This window comes from Myxine glutinosa, chromosome 3 (assembly GCF_964187855.1).
Source record: "Myxine glutinosa chromosome 3, kmMyxGlut1.1, whole genome shotgun sequence".
Classification (NCBI taxonomy): domain Eukaryota; kingdom Metazoa; phylum Chordata; class Myxini; order Myxiniformes; family Myxinidae; genus Myxine; species Myxine glutinosa.
Window position 1 is genome coordinate 124,185,623 of NC_136263.1, and position 25,528 is coordinate 124,211,150.

Sequence of the window (25,528 nt, forward strand, 5' to 3'; positions counted from 1 at the left end):
TTGCGTACTCTTTGTGAAAGCAATAATAGCTTGCGTACTCTTTGTGAAAGCAATAATAACTCACGTACTCTTTGTGAAAGCGACAATAGCTCGCGTATTCTTTGTGAAAGCAATAATAGCTCACGTACTCTTTGTTGTGAAAGCAACAATAGCTCGCGTATTCTTTGTCAAAGCAATAATAGCTCACGTACTCTTTACGAAAGCAATAATAGCTCGCGTACTCTTTACGGAAGCGATAATAGCTCGTGTACTCTTTGTGAAAGCAATACTAGCTCGCATACTCTTTGTGAAAACAATAATAGATTGCGTACTCTTTGCGAAAGTCTGTGGGATCTTGTGATCTCAGCAGACAGGAGACCCAGTTTAACATTTATAGGCAGTTTCCTGAGCCCAGTCCCCTTCCTAATCATCATCAATGATATTTCCAACTCTCTGGTCAATTAAACACACAATTGGAAATTCATCACGGAAGAGATGCAGGATCATAAAATTTGAATCCTTATTTCATAAAACTATAAAAATGCAGGATTGCCCACATTAGTTCTGCGGGAGTTGTATATAATTTTTAATTCTTTCTTCCAATCATAAACGCAATGGACGAAACGACCTTCTTCTATTCCGAGTTTATTGTGTGTTGTTTTGCGACCTGGTGTTTATCGTTTCACTGACAAACACGCAGGTGATTGTCAGTCATCTGACATAATGAGCCACAGACCATGCTAATTTGAGGAATTAGTCTTACAGAAATCCATTGAAACACCACACAACTGCCTTTTGCACTCAATTATGGGTTGTCTATTTGGGTATTTTGGGGTGACTTTTGCTCGACAATGATAACCTTAACAATTACACTCTTCCATGTGTTAGCCGTACTTACCTTCGAACTGTCTAGCCTGTGTTTGAATCTCGGCCCAGGTTAAAACTGTGTCATGTCTGTCGGCATCTATTGTTAAAGATCCCACTTGTCTTTTGTGAAGAGTCGGCGAGATCACCAGGACAATGAACAAATTACAAATTCCTTCGCAGTCTTTCTCACTAACCCGCACTTGGCAAGTGTTGTGACTCCCAATATTCACCCATGTTTGGTCAGTGTGCCAGTAGGCTACCCCCAATTTGGGTTGATGGAGGCCTTCATCCTGCAATGGATTGAAAACAAACTGATGATGGTTATGATTGCGATGATAAGCCACAATGATTCGTTCGTGGAAACATTGCTCATATGCTGGAGAAAACAGCCCTTAACATCCCACTCATGATTACAATCTAGCACAGTTCGGGCATGGTTGACTAAAAATGTCGGCTTCCTCAGGCAATATTATGCTCATTATAACCACCGTAGTCTCCCAAATAAAATGTTATATCTCTCCCCATGCTTCCACATGGCACTTGGGTGGAAATCCGGGCACAGTAGACCAAAATGTTGTCTACCCCAGGCAAAGTTATCCTCCTTGGTCTCCAGAGTAAAATGATATGAATCGCTTCCACAATGCCACGTGGGAGGAAATTCTGGCATGGCCATTTATATATGATGTAAAAGTTAGGGTTCACGATGACTGTCATGATGTATGGTTTTTATGTTGATTATTAGTGATGTTGGCAAGGTATTGATGTGTTATGTTATTCATCAATATCCTCACCCATTCCCGAAGAGACAGGAGAGGCTATTGTCATCGGTCTGCGTGTCAGTGAGTGCGTGAGTCCACATGTAGATATATTTGACTATAGATCGCTTCTCTCTCAGATCTAACATAATCAATATGCCCTGGCAACACAGCAGTTAAAAGTCATTGCATCGGTCCGCACCGGTTCTCCTTGGCAAGGATCCTTGTTGTTAAAATTCTGTCTTGTATGTATGTATTTATGTATGTATGTATGTATGTATTTAGCTTTTACAGTGTCTGAACTAAACACGCAATTTTTATTTTTTGTAAAAGAATAATTTATCAAATTAAAATATCATGCAAAACAGCTAAATAGTCATGCAAAATAAGGTTTGCAGAAAATACCGCAGCTGTCACAACAATAGGCGGGATCAAAGCAACACAAAATAGAGCTTACAGGCAAATAAATAATCGGTTTATAAACAGCAACCAGAAGAAGAGAGGAGAATAAACAAGAAAGAGGGAGAAAAATGAAACTACAGCAGTGAAACTTTGTTGTCAACTCAACTTGAAGCATTAAGTTGCAGACATGATGGGAAAAAAATAAATCATCGATCAACACCAGAGCGCAGGTGTCTCCGCTGCAATAATTCCCTCCGCCACCGAAGTGGATGGAGGTTATGTATTCACCGATGTTTGTTTGTCTATGAGCACGGTATATCGAAAGGTTGTGGGCGAATCAGGACAAAACCTGGTGGACAGGTTGGGTGTGCGACAAGGACGAATTAATTAGATATTGGTGAAGATCTGGATCCAGATCCGGATACTAAGATTATTTTTAAGTGATTCTTCACCATTGAGAGGTATGGCCAAAAACGGTATATAATCATGATATTTCAAAGGGTTATGGATAGTTTATGAGAAAATGAGTTCGGTAGGTAACAAGAACAAGTTGGTTAGATTTGGGTTCAGGTCCGAATCCAGATCTGACCTATTTGTGGGATACAAAACCTAAGCTATTCAGCCTGGCGGAGGTATGTGCTCTTCCGAGAGCTGTTCTAGTTTAGTGATTAAATTTAGCATCAACTAGCAGGGCCAATCAATTTAGGTCAGTGGCACAACCCTCGGTGGTTATTCGATGAGAATTCGTTCCCTTTGGTACATTTCGTTACAATGTCCTTATTTTATTTTTGAATCCCTGCACATTAATGTAAAAGATGCTTACGGTCCTATAACTGTCTATCAGAAAGACCAATTGGTCTGCTGTGGTTCATTTTATTTTACTTCAAAGTAAGGCTTTATCTTGTATTTTTATTATTTTATATCGAAGCTCAAATCTCAGTGTTTTTTAATCCTAGCCATGATAAGGGATGTGTTGTTATGATATATGATCTGCATAAATCTTGTGGTTTATTTAAGATCATTTCATGTTATTAAAATATGGGGCATTGCAAATCAGAGGGAGGGAGAGCAGCTAAAGTATCGTATCCATGGAGAGGGAGAATTTTGATGAAATAACAGAGGTTTAAGATACAGCATGGATCAATAATAAAAAAAGTGGAGAAAAATAGTAAGATTATTTTAGGAATCTCTTTTCCATGCATTTTTCCACAAATCCCATCCTTGTTAATCCTCCAAAATCCAGGCTTACCACCCACCTCATCTCTTTTGCTCCTCACTTCTCCCTTCTGTGAAACTGCGTTCCTGAGATTTTTTTTTCATTACACTCTTTCCTCCAGGGCTTCAAGCAGGTGTCAGCCCCATCCGTACCCTCAATCCTTTTTACCTCCATTGAACCTGCCAAACGCAAACCTCTTTCTTGTGGCTTTGTTTCTTTCGCTCTTCTCCCTTGATCATCTTTTCCTGCACGTTCATTCCCTTGCTTGTTGTATCCAACTGGTCTACCACTGTCAGTTCATACCCTTTGTCACCTTGCTCTTCCTTGAGCCTCAATCTAGTAAAGAGATTATGGCATACTTCAACTTACCAGGTGTAGAGTTAGTTTACATGGTCATTTGAAGTTGAGGAAAGGTTTATAGATTTAGTGTAGATTTGCTGTTTCACTCAGATTTTTGAACAAACTTACACTAAAGATGTTTCACAAGCATCACTTCACTTCAATCCTTTCCTTTTATCAACGTTGAGGCTCCTGGAAAAGCAGGAAATGCAGGGCCAAGCTAGCAATGAAATATAAATAATACTTATTTGGGTTTGACAAAAGGAAAAAGCCGAAACTTCAGACATTTGTAATATTTTATGGCAAATAACTTTAACCATTTTATTATCATGTTTTGTATCCTCTTGTGCCACCAATGTAGACAGCTAGGTCTTTGCACTAATTCGCACCAATTTTTTTTATTAACAATGAAATAGTCAATGTTGTGACAAAATCACCAATAACTTTTACCCCTCCGTGAACTAGTGATGCTGACTCTACGACATGTGCCCAACACCTTGCCTTGGTGACTTCATCACACCCACTGTCATTTGTATGGAATTTATTTTGCCATTCAGACTCAATTCACACTGTTCATCTACACGCATTCGTTCCTCTCTCCCAGATTGTCCCCAATCCAAAACCATGATGTTTTATACTCTCGCTAACCCACTCCAATCCCTCCTCCTTCCAATTTACAAATTTTCCCTTCTTGGAGTTTCCTTCTGTATCCATCTTGTCCACCCCATGCGTCCTCTCCTGCCCCCTCGTCCCCATTCCTCCCCACACCCATTGTTTGTCCAAGTCTCTCTCTATGTCGGCATTCAACTCTGCTGTTGGTATTTCGCCCCTCTCTCTACTGTCCTTTTGAATCATGTTAGGTCCTGATCTGTTCAGTGTGCGAGCTCTTCCACAAGTCTCGACTATGGATACAAAAAGGAAATGCATACAGATCTGCTTGGTTGTTATTATATTCCAGTATTGTCAAATTTATAATCTTGGAGAGGTCTCAAAGCAGTTTGGGCAAAAATTATTATATTATGACTACATAATAAATATTATCTTCATAATAAATATTATGACTACTTCCAAAAACACATCAGAAACATTACCCCCCTTTTTTCAGGGGGTTGGTCCAATGATGGAATTCCTCCATATGGATTTATTCATTACTTCTGTTTCCTACAAACTCAAGCATTCCACATCTTTCATGACAGTCTCAATCCGTCTCTTTTTGGAACTTCCTCTCGGCTTTCTTTTTTCTACCATGAGCTTTATTGCTTTCTTTACAGCTTCATTTTCTGACATGACCGTACCAGCTTACACATGACCATATCAGTCAAGTCTGCTCTCCCTAAGTTCTTCTTTACTTGCAGTTATTTTTAATCTATTCCTGATTATGAGGGCTGAATTTTTTTTTTCAGAGGCAATCCATTCATCTATCGTATCATTCTCATCTCTATTTTTCGCATTATTTTTTACATCTCTTATCTGAATTGCCCACATTTTGCTTCCATCCATCAATATCAGTGTGACAGGTTTTTATAAACTCGTAATTTTACAGATAATATAATATTTATGTGGTTCCTGATACCACTAAGTTGACTCCAGGCTGACTCTATTCTTGGGTTACCTGCTAATTCTGCACCATGTGTCAGCAAGTTAAATACATTTTTGATATTTTCTACATAAAATTTTGAGCTCAGGATGATTTCTTTTTTCGTGATGTGATTGATCCTTACATCTTTTATATATGAAAATCCCAGCTTTTGCTACCAAATTCTCTGTGATACCCCTGCACCTCGTGTAACATCAATACTGCATCAATTGAATTCCTTCCCACTCCTTTTCCACATATGGAACAAGCTTTCTTTCCTTTCTGTTTTCTCTGCTTTTTTTCCTTTCTCCTTCTTTGTTACTCACCATAACCTTTGTTTTCTTAATGTTGACTTCTCTATTGCACTTTTATATTTAGAAACTTCTTTTTTGCTTCTTTTTCACTTTTAGCATCCAATACTAAGTCAACAGCATACAATAACTCACATGGGAATCACAACCCTTCATTTCTTGTCAATTATTCCATCATGATTACAAACAGTCGAGGACTTCAAGCATATCCCTGATGCGTTGACTTCACACATTTCAATGCATCCAAAGTTGGGCTTTACCATTGATGTTTTTTGTTATATAGTATATTTCCTTCTCTACTTTTACCATTTCTTTAGGCAGGAGTTGCCTTCAACAGTTCAACAACTGCTCTCGGAACTTCATCGTATATGCTTTATGATACAGTTTCCTCTTCTTTGCCAAATACATTTCTTGGTATTGACTCAAACTAAAAATCGCTGCTGCTGTTGATCTTCCTGGCAGAAAAACAAATCGCCTGTTTATATTTGCAACTTTTCTTAATCTTTATCCACCTTTTCAGTAACTTTTGATACCTGCTCAATCAGTGTAACTCCTCTGTAAGATGAATGTAGCAAAAAGCCTCCCATTCATCTTGAACATAGGCATGATAGGGTTATTTGCCCAATATGCAGGATCACCCTTCTTTTCATCACTTTCTACACAGCTTTGTCATCTACTTGATACCTACTTCTCCAGCCAACTCGATGATTTTGCCTCATAATCGAGTTGGACTCCCTGCCATTCCTTTGTATACTCCTCTTTACGATTCATCTTTACATATCTCTTGTTAAGCCTGGTGTTGGCTTAGCGGTTAGGGTACTGGCTTGGAATTCTAGAATCCTGAGTTTGAATCCCGATCGATCGTTGAATTAATGCCAGGGGGTTGACTCAGCCTGTCATTGTCATCCTTCCGAGGTCGGATAATTGAGCACCAGCTTGCTGGGATGAATGCACCGGTGTGTGCCCCGGCTTCGAATAGGTACAGCATATCCCAGTGTGTTGTAAGAGGTGACAAAGGGTTGGCGTCAGGAAGGGCATCCGGCCATAAAAAAAAAACATTGCCTCGTAGTTGTACAGTCGCTGTGGTATGCTGATTGTATGTGTAGGTAGTTTCACAGTGTCTGTGGTACGCTGCTTGGAGGTGTGTGTAGTTGCACAGTCTCTGTGGGATGCTGCTTGGAGGTGTAGGTAGTTGGACAGTTTTTGTGGGATGCTGCTTGGAGGTGTAGGTAGTTGCACAGTCTCTGTGGGATGCTGCTTGGAGGTGTAGGTAGTTGGACAGTTTTTGTGATTTGGTGTTTGGAGATGTAGGTAGTTGGACAGTTTTTGTGGGATGCTGCTTGGAGGTGTAGGTAGTTGGACAGTTTTTGTGATTTGGTGTTTGGAGATGTAGGTAGTTGCACAGTCTCTGTGGGATGCTGCTTGGAGTGTAGGTTTGTCATGGGGCCCACGAGGCTAACCCCCGCTGTCGCAGGGAAAATGGCCTTAAAAGGGGAATTCTTTTTTTCGTCACATATCTCTTGTTCTGAACCTTCAACTTTATTACATTCCAGGTCATTCTCCCATTCGTTTTCTTTATTCAAGAGATTTTCAATGTCAGCTTGCCATACCTCATCAATATCATATTTTTCACTAGAAGATGTCTCTTTTTGTTTTTCCCACAGATAGCTTATACCTCATCTCTTCTATCCTTTACCATCTATCTGATTATTTTGAAAATTCTATTATTGCCCTCTAATGTGCTTTAACTTTTCTTCCATTATTCAAACACTTTGTTCTTTGCTGTCGCTATTTCCTTCTACATTTCCTTCTTAAAATGTTCATAATCGTCTCAATCTTGAGGATCTCTACTCTGCCACTTTTTAAGCTTCTTTCTTCTATTGTACAGTTTCTTTGATTCTGATATTGCATCTCCATGTTTGTAGTTCCTTTTGAAACCTGCCAGTGCTTATTCCACAAACATTGCTGGCTGTCTTTACCCAAAAATTTTTCCATTTGATTTCACATCCCATCTACCTATTTATAAGTTATAGACTTCATATCATTCTTCAAATCCTCTTTAAATTTCACTCTTGTATTTATATATTTATGGTTAAGTGACTCAAACTTATGGGCCTCACCATCAGCCATGATCTTTCTTGGGCAGACCAGATTTCCAAGATGCCTCACATCTTGCCCTTCTTGATTCCGTGGAAAGCAAGGCCCTCAAATTCATTGGGGTCTTCTGTGACAAAGCTGAGTGCCTAGGCCTTTTACTCCACACTGCAGACAGTTTGGTGACCGCTTTGTATTATATCACCTCCTTTATGTCTTGCACCCTCTGCCCTCACTTATCTCTGTCCATCCCAGGTTTCTACAAGGTGCAGAGTTTCTGGTCTGGTCTGCCAGTAATCCTCTTCTTGTTACACTTCTAAAATGCAGACTCACTGCTCACCTCCACTCATTTGTTTCGCTTTAATCTCACCTGTGGAACCAACTTCCCCAGTCTATTCAATTCCATTCTTCCCTGCAGGGCTTCAAGACAGCTGTTCACCGCCATCTCTTATCTTCCCTCATCCAAAACCTTGACCTTTTATACCCCCGCTAATTTCACCCCAGATCCACTTTTTTGAAATTCTGACTTCTTTCCTGGAAGTCCTTGCAGTGTCCATGTGTTTTTTTGTACCTCTCCCACCGCCCCCCCCCCGCCCCTCCCATGCCCCGCCCATGCCTTCTACCCCAAATGACCCCATTCCCAAGCAGTCCCTTCTTCCAGGTGATTTTGAATATTTTTTTCCTCCTCATCCCGTAACTCTTTTCGTTTGTTTTGCTCTTTTTCTGTTTCATCCCTGCCTTATGTCCTTCCTCTCCATGCTGTGTTTCATTCAGCTTGATGTGTCTTTCTTGACCTTCCCTTTCCTCCCACTCTTACTCTCACTTCTACTCTGCTGTTGGTGTTTCCCCTTTCCATTTTGTTCCATTCTGCTCCAGCTAATGCACGAGCTTCGACCATTTATACAACAACAAAAAAAATACACAGAGACAGACTATTAGCATGGGAAATAGATCTACCCCCTTCTTACCTCCTCCACCTCCCCTCCCGTATCCCCTTGAAACGAGATTTCAGTTTATAGCTCGGCCAAGATTGGAACCCAGGCTGGACAGGTTAGAGGCGAATGTGTTTACCTCTAGACATCCTGTCAGCCCTTAAAATAATTAGGTTCATTACAAATGTATTTAGGATTTAAAGGAAATAGAAGAGGTCAAAATGAGAACACACCCAATTCATATTATTGCACTATGATTTTTGTTTTAATTGTTCTATTTACGGAGATGCAAAAGTATATCGTATCACTACACTAAAAGCACAGCAGGCAGTGGTTTTGTTTTTCTTAATATTAATTGCATTGGCTTCCGCATTTTAAAATCTAATCCTTAATCTGCTTCTTCTTACATTGATTTAGTTAGTCATTGCCTCATTAGTATTAAAAAAGTGGGAGAAGATTCATGAATGTTAAAACCCTTGGGGAAAGATAAGATTAGAGACAATGCCATATTATGGGGAAATTTAGATGAACGGCTCAAAATGCTTGCAATTTAGATTTCAAGAACCCAAATCTTATTCCAGAGTTTTTCGATAACAATGCTAACAATGAGACTCACATATTTATAAGAGGATGAAGTACTAATCCTGGTTATTTCCCCACCATTCCATTTACGGATGATAATTGTAAATTTTTACAATATCAAATTATACTAATAAAGCTTATATTCAATTTTTATATTCTTTTAAATTTACAACAAATTCTCCATCAGAATTATCTCAATATTGATAAAATATTTTCCAACTCTACCGAAGGAAGTTAGTAAAGAACATAGAAGTGTTTTTGGGGTTTCTCACAATGACATAGAAACCTCTAAAGTCTAAACATATCATTCCTGAAAAGAATATCCCAACAAATAATATTAAACACTGTGAGCTACACTTGGAGTCTGTGGGTTCTTGAAAAAAAGCCACAATATTTATGACTCATTTTTAAGAAACCAGGTGCAGATACTGCGACTGATATGAATAATGACCTTATTGGTAAAACTAAGGTGAAACAACAGATTATATCTTTAGACAGTACATTTTACCCACGGGAAAGATTAGAAATTGATAGGGATATAAACAATTATGCGAAAGCTTACAAGCACACAAAGTACAAGCTTACTTACTTTACACAAAAAGGTGCAAAAACAGATCATTGCGACTACAGACCAATCAGCCTGCTCCCAATAATCAGTAAAGTCATTGAATCAATCATCACTTCCGACAATAATTCCTTCCTCTTCTCCAATGGCTTGATCTCAGATCATCAATTTTGATTCAGACCAGGTCATTCCACTCTGGACAGGCTGCTTCTGCTGTCTCAACAATGGATGGAGGTCCTCAATGGCAGACAGGAAATCAGAGCCATCTCCCTTGACATATCACGTGCCTTTGATACGGTCTGGCACCCAGCTCTGCTCACCAAACTCTCCTCCTATCCTATGGTATCCATGGAAATCTCTATACATGGCTTGTGGACTTCCTCTCCTGTTGTAGTCAGTTTGTGGCTTTAAATGGAATTCTCTCACCCTCTCTTCCCATCCAGGCTGGAGTTCCTCAAGCCAGTGTGCTTTTTCTAATCTTCCTCAATGAGCTCTCCTACTCTGGAAAATCCTTTCTATCTCTTTGCTGATGACTCCACTCTCTGCGGCTCCATCTCTCATCCCTCAGATCGCCAGGCAGCAGCCTCTTCACTCTCTGCAGACCTGGAAAAAATCACAAACTGGTCAAACAAGTGCAACATGTCTTTCAATCCTGACAAATCTCATACTCTCACATTGTCTCACCTTGTCTCTCTCTCTCACCCTCTCACCTTGTCTAATCTATAAATGTTTTTAAAAACTACCATGAAAAGGTGAAGTTTTATTCTGGTATTAAGAAATTCTGGATCATTGACAATTCCGAACCGGTAATCGACAGTGTCCACAACATTAATAACAAGGGTAAGGCAAAATGTCTTTCAACTTTTGATTTTTCCATATTGTACACAAACATTCCACATGACAAGCTAGTAACTGCATTGGACAGAGCAGTAGATAAAGCATTTGCAGGAGGTAATAAAGTATACATTAATGTACAGTCATGTGAAAAAGTGAGTACACCCCATGTAAAGTTTTGACTTTTTCAACATATTTCAACATACAGCTATTTGATCTGCATTTCAACAATATTGATAGATAAAGGTGATATAATACAACAAATATCATGAAACATTTACATTTTGTGGTCCATTGTATAATTTAAATAAACATAAATGCAAATTTCGCATGTGGAAAAAGTAAGTACACTCTTGGCTCTAATAGGTGGTATTGCCCCCTTTGGCAGAAACAACCTCAAGTCGGCATTTCTTATAACTGTCTACCAGTCTCCGACATCGACTGGGAAAATTTTTTGCCCACTCCTCCATGCAGAATTCTTTCAGCTGTGCGATGTTTGAGGGGTTTTTTGCATGCACAGCTCGTTTCAAATCCCCCCACAACATCTCGATGGGATTTAGATCCAGGCTTTGACTTGGCCATTCCAGAACCCTCCATTTCTTTCTTTTCAGCCATTCCTTGGTGGATCTACTGGTATGTTTAGGGTCATTGTCATGTTGCAAGGTCCACCTTCTGTTGAGCTTCAACTTGCCGACAGATGGCCTCACATTATCCTCAAGCACCCTCAGGTACAATGAAGAATTCATAGTGGATTCTCTGATGGTGAGCTGCCCAGGCCCTGATGCAGCAAAGCTGCCCCAAACCATAATATTTCCACAACCATGCTTTACAGTTGGTATCAGGTTCTTGTGGTCAAATGCTGTCTTTGGATTTTGCCAAACATGTCTTCTGCTACTGTGACCAAATAGCTCTACCTTTGACTCATCTGTCCAGAGCACATTGTTCCAGAAGTGCTGGTCTTTGCCTAGGTGTTCACTGGCAAACTTTAGTCTTGCCCTGATGTTCTTTCTGGACAACAAAGGTTTCCTCCTGGCACACCTCCCATGTAGATCAAATTTGTGCAGCCTCTTTCTAATGGTAGACTCGTGCACTTTGACATCAACAGTTCCACGAGCTACCTGTAGGTCCCGTGATGACATTCTGGGGTTCTTAGAGACTACTTTCAGCATCTTGTGGTCTGCTCTCGGGCTGAACTTGCTGGGGCAGCCTGGCCTGAACAAGTTGGCAGTTGTTTGGAATCTTCTCCACTTGTAGATGATCTTCCGGACAGTCGAATGATTGATTTCAAATTGTTTGGAGATCTTTTTAAATTCCTTCCCAGACTCGTCGGCATCCATAACCTTCTTTCTGAAGGCCTCAGAGAGCTGTTTTGATCTAGGCATGGTGACGCCGCACACTTCAACAACAAAGAGCAAACCAAACTAAATGTCTGAGGTTTAAATAAGACAGGTTCCTCCAAGATCCTCTCTAACTATGTTCTAATCATTTGCACCTGAGCTGGTGCACCTGATTCTAATTTTAGGTATTTCAAGTAGTGATAAATGTAGGGGTGTACTTACTTTTTCCACATGCGAAATTTGCATTTATGTTTATTTAAATTATACAATGGACTACAAAATGTAAATGTTTCATGATATTTGTTGTATTATATCACCTTTATCTATCAATATTGTTGAAATGAAGATCAAATAGCTGTATGTTGAAATATGTTGAAAAAGTCAAAACTTTACATAGGGTGTACTTACTTTTTCACATGACTGTATATCAAAACAGAGCACACTGGTCTGTAAAAGATAATCAATATTCATGCAGTTTTTCAAAAAGTAAACAAAGAGTGTATTCGATTTCTCCTAAACAACAGTTTCTTTCCATTTGGCAACAAGATACTCCAGCAGACAGTGGGGATACCCATGAGTTCAGATCCAGCCACTTTCTTTGCAAATTTGTTCCTGCACATGTACGAGTTTGATAGGGTCCAGAACATGTGCAGGAATAAATTAACTGCATGAACATGTGGAAACATCTTCAGGTTCATTTATGATTTGTTGGCAATTAACGATGGATTTGTATTTCATCAGCTTCATGATGATATATATCCAGAAGAACATGGATTAAAAAGGAAAACCAAACTCCTAATTCAGTTTTCTTTTTAGAATTACAAATTGATATCCATAAATAATACATTTCACACTGTGGGAGCTATGCTCGCACGATAAAGCCGGACAAAATGGACGACACCAGGAACGAAGTTTCACTGAGCTATTTATTTTAGCTCAACTCGAAAGAACTCAAAAGCACTGAATCAGCCCATCGAACGGGCGGCAATTTATAAGTAACGCTCAACACACAAAAGCCACGCCTCTCGGGCGGGGCGTGGTATGCAAATAGGTAAGCCAAGTGTTCGCCCGGGAAAGGCAAGTCTGGACATGCCCGGGCGAGTCCGGACAAGTGACCGCTCGCCGGTTGCGTCATCGGCCGGTGCAAGGTAATTGTGTCATGCTTCCGATAACCGCTACATGCGCCCCCCCCCCCAGAATTAACATGCACCGGGAGAGTCAGTTTGAGGGGGGTCTTGATGACACGGCCAAAATGACCCCTGGCGATTCGTGTGGGGGTGGTAGGTGGTGTGGCGGTGGATGGTCGGGCGGGGGGCTTGGTTGACGGGGGACGGCCCCGTCGTGGAGGAAGGGCCAACCGTGGAGGTTGGTCGAGGTCCAAATGGGCCGGCTTGAGGCGGTCCACGGAGATGCGATCCGGCTTGCCGCCGATGTCGATGATGAACGACTTGTCGTCCCTCTTCAGGACCCGGAAAGGTCCATCGTACGGCGGCCGGAGTGGTCCCCGGTGTGCGTCGTGCCGGATAAAAACGTACTCCGCAGTGCAAAGTGCTGGGGGGATGTGGGGTTGGGGGCAGCCGTGGTGGGACATGGGCACGGGGGCAAATCTCCTGGCGGCCTCTTGGAGGACCGAGCGTTGGCGAGCCGTGGACCAGTGGCCGGTGGCGTCAGGGATGAATTCGCCTGGCACGCGCAGTGGCTGGCCATAGACCAGCTCGGTGGTGGAAGCCTGGACGTCCTCTTTAGGGGCCGTTCGGAGGCCCAATAGGACCCATGGGAGCCTGTCGGCCCAACCGTCGTCCTGGAGGCTGGCCCTGAGAGCGGCCTTCATCGAGCGGTGGAACTGCTCGCACAAGCCGTTGGCTTGGGGGTGGTAGGCCATGGTGCGGTGTAGCTTGACCCCCAAGGCCTGGGTGACCGCACCCCAAAGCTCGGAGGCGAATTGCAGGCCTCTGTCGAAGGAGATGTCCGAGGGCGTGCTGAAACGGGCAATCCAGGTGCCAATGAGGCCTGCGCCACGTCGGCGGATGTCGTTGATGCCAGCGGGACGGCCTCCGTCCACCTGGTGGTCCTGTCCACCATCGTGAGGAGGTGGGTGAAGCCCCATGAGGAGGGAAGGGGTCCCACCTGGTCCACATTGACGTGGTCGAAGCGCCACGCGGGCACGTCGAATGGTGCCAATGGGGCCTGGGTGTGCCGGTGGACCTTCGTGCGTTGGCAGGCGACACAGGCATTGGCCCAGTCGCGGACGTCCTTACGGAGCCCGTGCCAGACGAACTTTGCTGCCACGAGCTTCTGCGACGCCTTCCGGCCCGGGTGGGAAAGGCCGTGGAGGGCGTCAAAAATGTGCCGCTGCCATCCGGTGGGCATGATGGGGCGAGGTTGGCCCAGGGAAACGTCGCAGAGGAGAACTGTGCCTGTGTCCTCCAAGGGGACGTCGGCCAACCACAGGCCTGTGTCGGCTGTCCGGAGGGCTTGCACCGTGGGGTCGGCGGTCTGGTCGGCAGCCATGCAGGCGAAGTCCACACCCAGGTGGACGGCATTCGCGCCGGACCGGGAGAGGCAATCGGCCACAGCGTTGTCCTTGCCCACGACGTGCCGGATGTCCGTCGTAAATTCGGGACACGGCGGAGAGGCGGCGCTGCTGGCGGGCCGACCATGGCTCCATAACCTTGGCCATGGCGAAGACCAGGGGTTTGTGGTCCACAAACGCCATGAACGGGCGGCCCTCCAAAAGATGGCGGAAGTGGCGAACAGCCAGGTAAAGGCCGAGGAGCTCGCGGTCGAAAGCCCTATACATGCGCTCGTTAGGGCGAAGCTGCTGGCTGAAGAAGGCCAGGGGTTGCCAAGCCCCGTTCACCCACTGTTCATGCACGGCGCCCACTGCGTAGTCGGAAGCGTCCGTGGTGAGGGCGATGGGTGCGTCGAGCGCCGGGTGCGCCAGCATGCTCGCGTTGGCGAGGGCCAGCTTCGCGCCCGTGAACGCCACGTCCATCTCTGTGGTCCAGGCGACATCGTGCTTGGCCGGCTTGCCCCGGAGGGCTTCGTACAGGGGGCGCATGAGTTTGGCGGCGCGAGGCACGAACCGGTGGTAGAAATTTACCATCCCCAAAAATTCCTGTAGGCCTTGATGGAGTGGGGGCACGGGAAACTTGTGACTGCCTCCACCTTGGTAGGCAGCAGGACGGCCCCACGCTTCGTGATGCGGTGCCCCAGGAAGTCGACGGCCGTTATGCCAAACTGGCATTTTGAAGGGTTGATGATGAGGCCGTGCTGGCCGAGGTGCTCAAAAAGCGTGCGCACATGGATGAGGTGCTCTGCCCGGGAAGTGCTGGCGACGAGAATGTCATCCAAGTAGATGAAAAGGAAGGTGAGGTCGCGCAGCACGCTGTGCATCAGCCGCTGGAAGGCCTGGGCCGCGTTCTTAAGGCCGAACGGCTTGCGAAGGAACTCGAAGAGGCCAAAAGGTGTAATTACCGCCGTCTTCCGCACGTCGGCTGGCCGGACGGGTACCTGGTGGTAGCACCGAATGAGATCGACCTTGGAAATGATCACCCGCCCCGCCAAAAGGGCGGAAAAGTCCTGTATGTGTGGTATCGGGTACCGGTCGGGGGTGGTGGCGTCGTTGAGGTGGCGGTTATCGCTGCATGGTCGCCATCCGCCACCCGGTTTGGGCACGATGTGCAGGGGCGAGGCCCACGCGCTATTCGAGCGCCGCACAATGCCCAATCGCTCCAGCGCATCGAATTCCGCCTTCGCCATGGTGAGTTTGGCCGGGTCAAGGCGGCGAGCCCTGGCATAGACCAGTGTACCTGTGGTCGGGATGTGGTGTTCGACGCCATGCTTGACGGCGACAGCCGAAAACGTCGGCTGCGTGAGGGTGGGAAACTCGGCGAGTAGGCGGGTGAAATCGTCCACGGCCGGGAGCGTGCAGGCTAGCTTGGTCGGAGCGGAGCCGCTCAATGAGCAAGCGAGCGAGCTGAAGGTCTCCGCGTTGATGAGCCGACGCTGTTTGACGTCGACCAAAAGCCCATGCGCACAAAGAAAATCTGCACCCAGCAAGGCCATGGGCACGTTCGCTGTGATGAAGTCCCACCTGAAGCGCTGGCCCCCGAAGCAGAATGCGACGCTGCGCGAACCGAAGGTGCGGATGGAGGAGCCGTTTGCGGCGACCAAGGCGGGGCCACACAGCGCGGCCTGTTTGTCCTGCACCGAGGTGGGTATCACGCTCAGCTGAGCGCTGGTGTCACACAAAAAACGCCGCCCGGACACTGTGTCCATGATAAACAAAAGGCTGCCTGAATGGCCGACGCTCATGGCAGGCAGCGAGCGCCGGCCTGGTCGTTTCCCGACCTGCCGAAAGTGCACGGTGGGCGGCACGTTCTGGCATTCTGCCCAAACCTGGCGTGGTAATAGCACATGGTCCGCTCTGGTGGAGGCTCCGGCGGTCGCGGCCACTGCCGCCAGTGGCGCTGACTCGGCCGGTGGTGGTGCCGGTCGTGGCGCGGGCATTGCCTCGGTCGGCCCAGGGTTCCAGGTGGCCGCTCCGACATGTCGCCTGGCCGAGAAAAATTTATCGGCCTCCTTGGCCAGGGCGCGATGGTCCGTGATGGGCGAGTTAGCCAAAGCTAACTGTACCTGCCCGGGTAGCCGCCGGAGGAACAGCTCGCGGAAGAGGAAGTCCGGGCTGTGGTCACCGAGAAGAGCAAGCATGTGGTCCATGCATTCGGATGGACGGGCCTCGCCCAGCTCCGGGAGATCGAGTAGTTGTCGCGCGCGTTCGGTCTCCGTGAGTCCAAACGCACCGAGGAGTAGGCCTTTGAGCGCGCCGTATTTGTCGGCGTTCGCCAGGTTCTGTAGGAAGCTCAGGACCCGGGCAGCGGTGGAGGCGTTGAGCGCGGAGACCACATGGTGGTAGCGCGTCGTGTCCTCTGTAATGTTCCGCAGGGCGAATTGAGAATCCGCTTGGGCGAACCAGACGGCTGCATGTAATTCCCAAAAGCCCGGGAGCTTCAAAGCTACAGATGACTCCGTCGCCATGTTCTTCAAAAGGGGTCACCAATTGTGGGAGCTATGCTCGCATGATAAAGCCGGACAAAATGGACGACACCAGGAACGAAGTTTCACTAAGCTATTTATTTTAGCTCAACTCGAAAGAACTCAAAAGCACTGAATCAGCCCAACGAACGGGCGGCAATTTATAAGTAAAGCTCAACACACAAAAGCCATGCCTCTCAGGCGGGTCGTGGTATGCAAATAGGTAAGCCAAGTGTTCGCCCGGGAAAGGCAAGTCTGGACACGCCCGGGCGAGTCCGGACAAGTGACCGCTCGCCGGTTGCGTCATCGGCCGGTGCAAGGTAATTGTGTCATGCTTCCAGTAACCGCTACAACACCAAATTATTTGATAAACGAGATGCTTTTCCATTCCATATTGTCCAAATGCCTTTCGTAGACAGCAACATTCCTAAAAAGCTCTTTTATGGGACGGTTGCAGGTGAAATCATTCGGACTGTGAGAGCAACCACACACAGCTCTGAACTTGTCAATAGATTACAACAACTAGTCAGATGTATGTTAGCACAGGGAGCTACAGTTGGTAGATTAAAACAAGTTTTCTTTAATATCACAAAACGACACCAAATCGAATTGGTAAAATATAATACGAATAGTAAAAAATATTATTAATGAGATCTTTATGTAAATACAGAACAATATAAGAACCAGAATGGCACTCAGTAAAGAGCATACCTTCGCCTGGTGAACAGTTTACGTTTTGTATCTCAGAGTAGACCAGAAAATCACAAATTCAGAATTTATATAATGTAGGTACATTCTTCACCAAAATTGAATCGGTCCTCTTTGTCACACATACAACCTGTCCAACAAGTTTCGTCCAAATCCATCCATAACTTGTTGAGATATCCTGCTATGTATCGTTTTTGGCCCTATCTCCCAATGGTGAAGGGCTAACCCCCGCTCTCGCAGGGAAAATGGCCTTAAAATGCGTGTTGTTGTTGTGTCCCAAAGGTGAAGAATCATTTAAAAAATTAAATAATTATCATATCCGAATCCATTTTCAGATCTTCACCAAAATCGAATCGAATCATCCTTGTTAGACACCCAACCAGTTCACCAAGTTTCGTCCAGATAAGTTCACAACTTTTTGAGATATCCTGCTATGTATCGTTTTTGGCCCTATCTCCCAATGGTGAAGAATCACTTAAAAATTCGAGTAGCCGGATCCAGATCCGGCTCTTCACCAAAATCTAATAATTTCGTCCTTGTCATATACGCTACATCTCTGCCAAATTTCATCCAAATCCGTCCACAACTTTTTGAGGTAACTTGTTAACAAACAAACAAACAGACAGACGGGGGTGAAAACATAACCTCATCCACCTTTGGTGGCGAGGTAATTAAATATACTAAAAATCAATGTTGATAAGTGTTACGGATTTATGTGAATTTATGTGAATTACTATTCAGGTCTTTGCTTATTAATGTGTAGTCGATTAAAGGTTGTTGTGATTAAAGGGTCAGGAGCCCTTCTGGGGAAAAGGAGACCGGAAACGGAAGAAGAAAAGACACGAGGTTCGGGAGAAGCGGCGATCTTCTTCCTCTTCCTCGCCCAGCGCCGAGAAGAGCGGTATCGATATTGAGCAGCGTGGGGAACGCTGCATTTGACAGCCCGTCTGGCGAGAGGAGTTACCTGGGTGGGGTAATTACCCCTTTACACGTCAAGTCGCCGTGGGTTCGTGCACGGAACCCAGCGTCCGGCACAGTTCGCCTCCCCGTCTACAAGGACGCATACGGGTCGGACCTTGGGCCTCGCGCGCGTTGCAAGCCGCGCTTGGTTTTGCCCCGTTGCTTGGCCAGGAGGTGTGCGCTGCAGCAGCTGTCCCCGGTACGGGACGTGCACGGTGGAAGCACGTCAGGAAGGGTCCGTTCAACCGCCCACGGGCGGAGATCGAACTACAGTACAGGAGTACGGAGACATTGTGAGAGACATTGACCATGGAGGGAGTCGGGAGTGGGGCTCACGTGAGGAATGTATAAGATGGCCATCTTAGAGCTATGGTAGATGAGTTTACATCTTAGTGATTGATGGTTGATTGTTGATGGTTGTTGATTCCTTGGGGGAATATATTATTGATTACTCCGGATCCTTGGTGTGGGGTTTCTTATGGACTGGAATTCATATTGATTGCGTTACGAAAGCGTATAAATCATATATCTTTCTGGCGGGGTGCCTCCCACGGTCCGGGGGTCACCGACACCAGGTAGTTACCGGGAGGACCATGTAACAGAATTGGGGGCTCGTCCAATTGAATTCCGGGATATAAAATTGTATAACATAATAAAATAATAATTTTTATTAATTAAAATTTATAAATTAATTATTAATTGGTAAATTTTTGAGAAATTGTGGTAAAGTCTTGGGTGAAGGTTAACAGGTGTTAACGATAGTCACCATGGCGTTTGTTGCACAGAACTTTGCGGTAACACCTAGTGAGGCACAGTTCCGAGCGTTACTAAAAGCGGCCCTCTTGAAATTGGCCAAACATTTTAACTTGGAGGTCCGAACTAATTTGAGGAAGGCAGAGTTGCAGACCACGGTGATACAGTCTGGATTAGGAACATGGGACGAGTTAGCCTGGCAGTGGCTACCCGAAGAACCAGAAGACGTTGAGCTCCGGAAACTGGAGTTGCAATTACGGAGCCAGGAACGGATCAAAGAAGAAGAAAGGAAAGCAGAAAAGGAAAGAGCAGAAGAAGAAAGGAAAGCAGAAAAGGAAAGAGCAGAAGAAGAAAGGAAAGCAGAAGAGAGGAGCGAAGAGAAACAAGCAGAGGAAAGGAGAGTGGAGCGAGAACTCCAGGAAAGGTTAAAAGAAGAGGAAAGGAAAGCAGAAGAGAGGAGAGAAGATAAACAAGCAGAGGAAAGGAGAGTGGAACGAGAACTCCAGGAAAGGTTAGCAGAAGAAGAAAGGAAAGCAGAAAAGGAAAGAGCAGAAGAAGAAAGGAAAGCAGAAGAGAGGAGAGAAGAGAAACAAGCAGAGGAAAGGAGAGTGGAACGAGAACTCCAGGAAAGGTTAGAAGGGAGAAAAGCAGAGGAGAGGAGAGCTGCCAGGGAACTCGAAGCAGAGGAGAGAAAAGCCGAAAGGGAGTTGAAGGAACGTGATCTGGCGCTTCAGCAAGAGATTAAATTCAAGGAGCTGGATTTAATGAGAGAACGGGGAAAGGTACCACCCTTGCTGACGGGGTCGACACCTAGCCAGAACACCTGGGAGGTGGGCAGACATGTGAGGCTGGTTCCACCCTTCAGTGAAAAGGAAGTCACTCAATTTTTTCCACACTTTGAGAAAGTGGCTCGACAGTTAAACTGGCCGGAGGAGGCCTGGACCATACTAGTGCAATGTGTGCTGGTGGGTAAAGCTCAAGAGATTTATTCGGCGTTACCAATGGACCAATGTGCAGATTATGAGGTATTGAAGAAGCATATCCTCAAAGCCTATGAGTTGGTTCCGGAAGCTTACCGGCAAAAATTCAGGAATGCCAGGAAGAGGGAGAGTGAGACCCATGTGGAGTTTGCTAGAGTGAAAGAAAACATGTTTGATCGGTGGTGTGAGTCAAAAGGAGTCGGGAATGACTTTGAAGCATTGCGTGACCTGATGCTGGTGGAGGAATTTCAACAGTGTGTCCACGAGGACATCAAAGTGTACCTGCAGGAAAAGAAAGTACCGAAGTTGTGGGACGCAGCCACCATGGCAGATGATTATGCCTTAACACACCGGATAGGGGTCCACGAACCTAACTCCTCGCCTAGATCTCCGCAGGGGAGGTGTGGAACAGCAGGTGCGGAGAACGACAATACATGGCGGCGGCCTCGAGATGATTATGGGGACAACGCTGATACCCGAACGGTTCGAAATCAGGGGGCTACGGGCCCAAGACAAACTTATTTTTCGGGGGGCCCGAGGCAGACCACGAGTTTTTCCTCCGGGCCGACTTGCGCCTTTTGCAAAAAACCTGGACACTTGATGTCCAGTTGTTACCTCATGAAAAGGGAAAACCCAGAGCGGAGTCTGACTATTACCACTCCGAATGCGATGACAAGCATAAGAAATCGCCCACAGAAGAGTTACCAACCATTTATTTATGAGGGGTTGGTCTCACTCAAGGGAGACTTGACTAACCCAAGACCGGTTAGGGTTTTGAGGGACACAGGAGCCCATCAATCCTTAATGCTTGAAGGCATTTTGCCATTGTCAAAGAGTACCGCAACTGGTGATAGTGTTCAGTTACAAGGGATCGGTGGCTGTGTTAGTGCCCCACTTCATGTCATCCATTTGGAATCCGATTTGGTGTCAGGACCGGTCACCGTCGGTTTACAAGCCACGCTTCCTGTAGAGGGAGTATCTGTGATTATCGGGAATGATTTGGCCAGGGGGCAAATTTATGGTAACCCGAGGGTTGGTAAAGAGCACAGCAAGGAAAATAACACCACACCAGCTGGGGATGGCGACAAAAGTTCCAAGTTATTTGTAGGGGGACTGAACTTCAACACAGAGGAAGAAGTTCTGACCTCTGTCTTCAACAGATATGGGCCGCTGGTGGAAGTGCAGGTGGTAAAAGACAGGGAAACGCAACGGTCAAGAGGGTTCGGCTTTTTTTTTTTTTTTTTTTTTTTTGTATAAAAGATCGAGGCTCGTGAAAGAGCGAACATTTATCACAGAGAAAGACAAACCGACAAACCGACACATAACCCACAAACCGACACATAGAACAAATAACATCGGGAGCGGTAGACAAGATGGGGAGAGAGGGGGAATGACACAAACACAACACAACACAACACAACACAACATTTTAGAGCAGGAACCGAGAGACATGGAGACATCGAGAGATCTGTGGGAGGGAGAGGGCTTTGGGGGGGAGGCATGGGAAAGGGGGTGGGAGAGGCATAAAACATATGGACACTGCCAGGACTACCAGGAAAGAAGTTGGAATTACAAACAAGGTGGATCTGGGGTGAATTAGTGGGGGTAGAAAAGATCAAGGTTTTGGATGGGGGAAGATAAGAGATGGTGGTGAACAGCTGTTTTAAAGACCTGGAGGGAGGAGTGGGATTGAAGGGAGTGTGGGAGTTTGTTCCAGAGGCGGGAGAAAAGAGGAATGAAGGAGTGAAGGTGAGCAGAGAGCCGAGATTTCGGCAGTTTAACCATCAGAGGCTTGCTGGCAGATCTTGTGCGACCTGTAGGAATATTTGGGGGACAGAGCACAGAGAGAGCTGGGGGTGCAAGGCCGGAGAGGAGTCGGTAGAAGACGGAAAGACCACCAACCTGCCTGCGGTGAGTGAGTGAGAGGCCCTTGGAGTTAGCTTCATCACGGGAGATTCCAATGATTCTGAATGCTTTGCTTTCAACAGCGTGAAGACGAGCTAGGTGTGAGGCAGGAGCACCAGCCCAGAGGGGAGAGCAGTATTCCATTGAGCTGCGGATGAAAGCCTTGTACGTGGTGAGGAGCTCAGGTGTGCCAAGGAAGGACTTCGCACGACGGAGGATGCCCAGTCGGCGGCTGGCTTTGCAGGCCAGCTTGGAAATGTGGTTTTCCCAAGAAAGATCATGGCAGATAGTGAGACCCAAAAGCTGCAGCGACAGAACTTCTTGGAGAGGATTGTTGAGAAAGTAGATGGGAGGGTTGTCCAGTCGATCTTTTTGGAGAGACATAGTAAGAGTGTGAGATTTGTCAGGATTGAAAGACATGTTCCACTTGTTTGACCAGTCTGTGATTTTGTCCAGGTCTTCAGAGAGTGAGGAGGCTGCAGACTGCCGATCTGAGGGAAGAGGAATGGAGCGGTAGAGAGTGGAGTCATCAGCAAAGAGATAGAGAGGATTTTCCAGAGAGTCGGAGAGATCATTGATAAAGACCAGAAAAAGCACAGGGCCCAGCACACTGCCTTGGGGAACTCCAGCCTGAACAGGAAGGGGAGATGAGAGAAATCCATTCAGGGCCACACGTTGACTACGACCAGAGAGGAAGTCCGCAAGCCATGCATGGAGATTTCCATGGATACCATAGGAGTAGAGTTTGGTGAGCAGAGCTGGGTGCCAGACCGTATCGAAGGCACGTGATATGTCGAGGGAGACAGCTCTGATTTCCTGTTTGGCATTGAGGACCTCCATCCATTGTTGAGACAGGAGAAGCAGCATGTCCAGAGTAGAGTGACCTGGTCTGAATCCAAATTGATGATCAGAGATCAAGCCATTGGAGAAGAGGAAAGATTTCATATCCGAAGCAATGATGGATTCCATGACTTTGCTGATAATTGGGAGCAGGCTGATTGGTCTGTAGTTAAAAGGATCTGTTTTTGCACCTTTTTTGTGTAAAGCGGTAATGTTTGCTGATTTCCAGGATGCTGGCAGATGACCTTGAGCAAAAGATAGGGTGAAAAGAACAGAGAGAGGGTGAGATAGAGCGGCAGAGCAGGATTTTAGGACCCGTGGGCTGATGCCGTCTGGTCCAGTTGCAGAATCAGAGTCGAGGTTAGACAAAAACTCCTCCACCTTGTCAGGAGAGAAGGACACAGAGTCCAGGAGCAGTTGGGTTCGACTGGGAAAGGTGGGAACAGAGAGAGATGGGTTTGGGACTAAAGATTTTGAGGCAAACACAGAGTTGAGGCATTCGGCTTTGTCACGTGCGATGTCAACTGTGTGGCCATTTGAGGTAAGGGAGGGGATGGAGGGGGAACAAACACCAGAAACGGATTTGACCAGACGCCACCAGGATTTGGAGGAAGGAGACAGGTTTGAGAGTTCGCTCTTGAGTGAGGAGAGATAGTGCTTCCTGGCACTCCTGAGGGTAGACACACACTTGTTCCGAGCTTGGTGGAAGGAACTGAGATTGCCTTCAGTTGGATTAGCCTTCCAAGAGGCAAAGGCAAGTTGTTTCAGGGCAACTGCCTCACCACAAGATTCGGTGTACCATGGACGGGAGGAAGGGTAAGACAACTGAAGACGAGATGGGATAAATCTGTGCATGAGAGAGATCAGTTTGCTTTGGAAGAATTCCCAGGAAGAATTGATGTCAGAGGCAGTGGAGATGGGAGACCAATCCAGACGATTGATGGCTGCTTGAAGCCCGTCCCAGTCGGCCTGAGTGAAATGCCAGACTCTTCGACGCTGAGGAGGCTCTCTGAGAATGGCCAGAGAGATGTCCACTTTGACAAGCACATGATCAGAAGAACCGATTGGAGCAGAAGAAGAGCAGCAGACATTAGCAGGGAAGTTTGTCATAACCAAATCTAGAAGAGAAGAAACTCCATTGGCTGAGATCCGGGTCGGGAAATTGACAGATTGTGTCAATCCCAGTGAGTCACAGAAGTCCTTTGCTGAGGTTCCATGACTGGTGAGAGAGGAACCCACACCCAACCAGGTGGCATGATGACAGTTGAAGTCACCACATATGAGGAAGAGAGAGTTGGGATGAGTGGATAGAAGTTGGTCCATGTTGTCAGAGAGTGAAATGTAAATTGAGTCATCACTGTTTGGGGGATGGTACAGAACACATATGAACAAAAGGTGGGAGCGGAGAGGAACCCGTAGCCAGAGGTACTCCTGGGGGTGAGGAGGAGAGAGGGCAGTGCAAGGAGAATGAGGAAGAGAGTTTTTGATAAAGATAGCCACCCCACCACCAGGACGAGGCTCAGGTCTATCATACCGGAAGAGGGAGTAACCAGGAAGAGATATTGAGGAATCAGAGACATCTTGAAGGAGGAAAGTCTCTGTTAAGCAGATCAAGTCTGGATTGTCAGAAGCAACCTGTATGGAGAGATCAGTCAGGTTTGAGCGAAGGCCCCGGATGTTTGAGGTCCATACCGTTAAAGAAGAGAGAGGGGGAGCATCGGGTACAGGACAGGGGAGGGGAGGAGTAGGGTAAGATGAAGGATGAGAGGGGGAGGTAGGGAGAGCAGTTGATAGTGTGTAAGAGATTACAGAAGAGTTCCAAAAAAGGGAAGGATGAGGAGGATGAAAGGTTTGGTGGTGAAGGGATGAGGCAGAGTGAGGGGTTGTTTGAGGGGGGGGCATGGGACAGTAGAAGGTTGGGGGGGGTGGAGGCATGAGATAGAAGGGAGACGAGGTGGGGTGGAGGCAACTTTGAGAAGGGGGGAGGAGGGAGAATTTGAGAGGAATGGTATGGGGGGAGATTTGAATGGGAGGAGTTGGGGGGGAGTTTTGAAGGGGAGGAGTGAGGCGGGAGTTTAGGAGGGGAGGGGCAAGGGGGAAGTTTAAGAGGGGAGGGGCAAGGGGGGAGTCTAGTAGTGGAGGGGCAAGGGGGGAGTTTAGGAGTGTAGGGGCAAGGGGGGGGATTTGGAGGGGAGGGGCAAGGGAGGAGTTTATGAGGGGAAGGGCAAGGGGGGAGTTCAGGAGTGGAGGGGCAAGGGGGGGATTTGGAGGGGAGGGGCAAGGGGGGAGTTCAGGAGTGGAGGGGCAAGGGGGGAGTTTAAGAGTGGAGGGGAAAGGGGGTAGTTTAGGAGTGTAGGTGCAAGGGGGGGGGATTTGGAGGGGAGGGGCAAGAGGGGAGTTTAGAAAGTGGATGATTCATGAAAGACGAACATTGATAACAAATTGGGTTTGTTGTGATTTTCAAGTTAGCAATCCGATTCAGAACGATGGAGGAAGGATGGAATGAATGTGAATTTAGACCATGTAGTGAGGGAGACGTATAAGATATTGAATTTC

At 46.4% G+C, this 25,528-nt stretch overlaps 1 protein-coding gene across 1 annotated transcript in view; it reads left to right on the forward strand.

Moving 5' to 3' along the window:
* LOC137423229 (sodium/potassium-transporting ATPase subunit beta-1-interacting protein 3) overlaps positions 1-25,528 on the forward strand; it is a 763,631-nt gene that overhangs the window by 13,531 nt on the left and 724,572 nt on the right. The window lies entirely within an intron of this gene.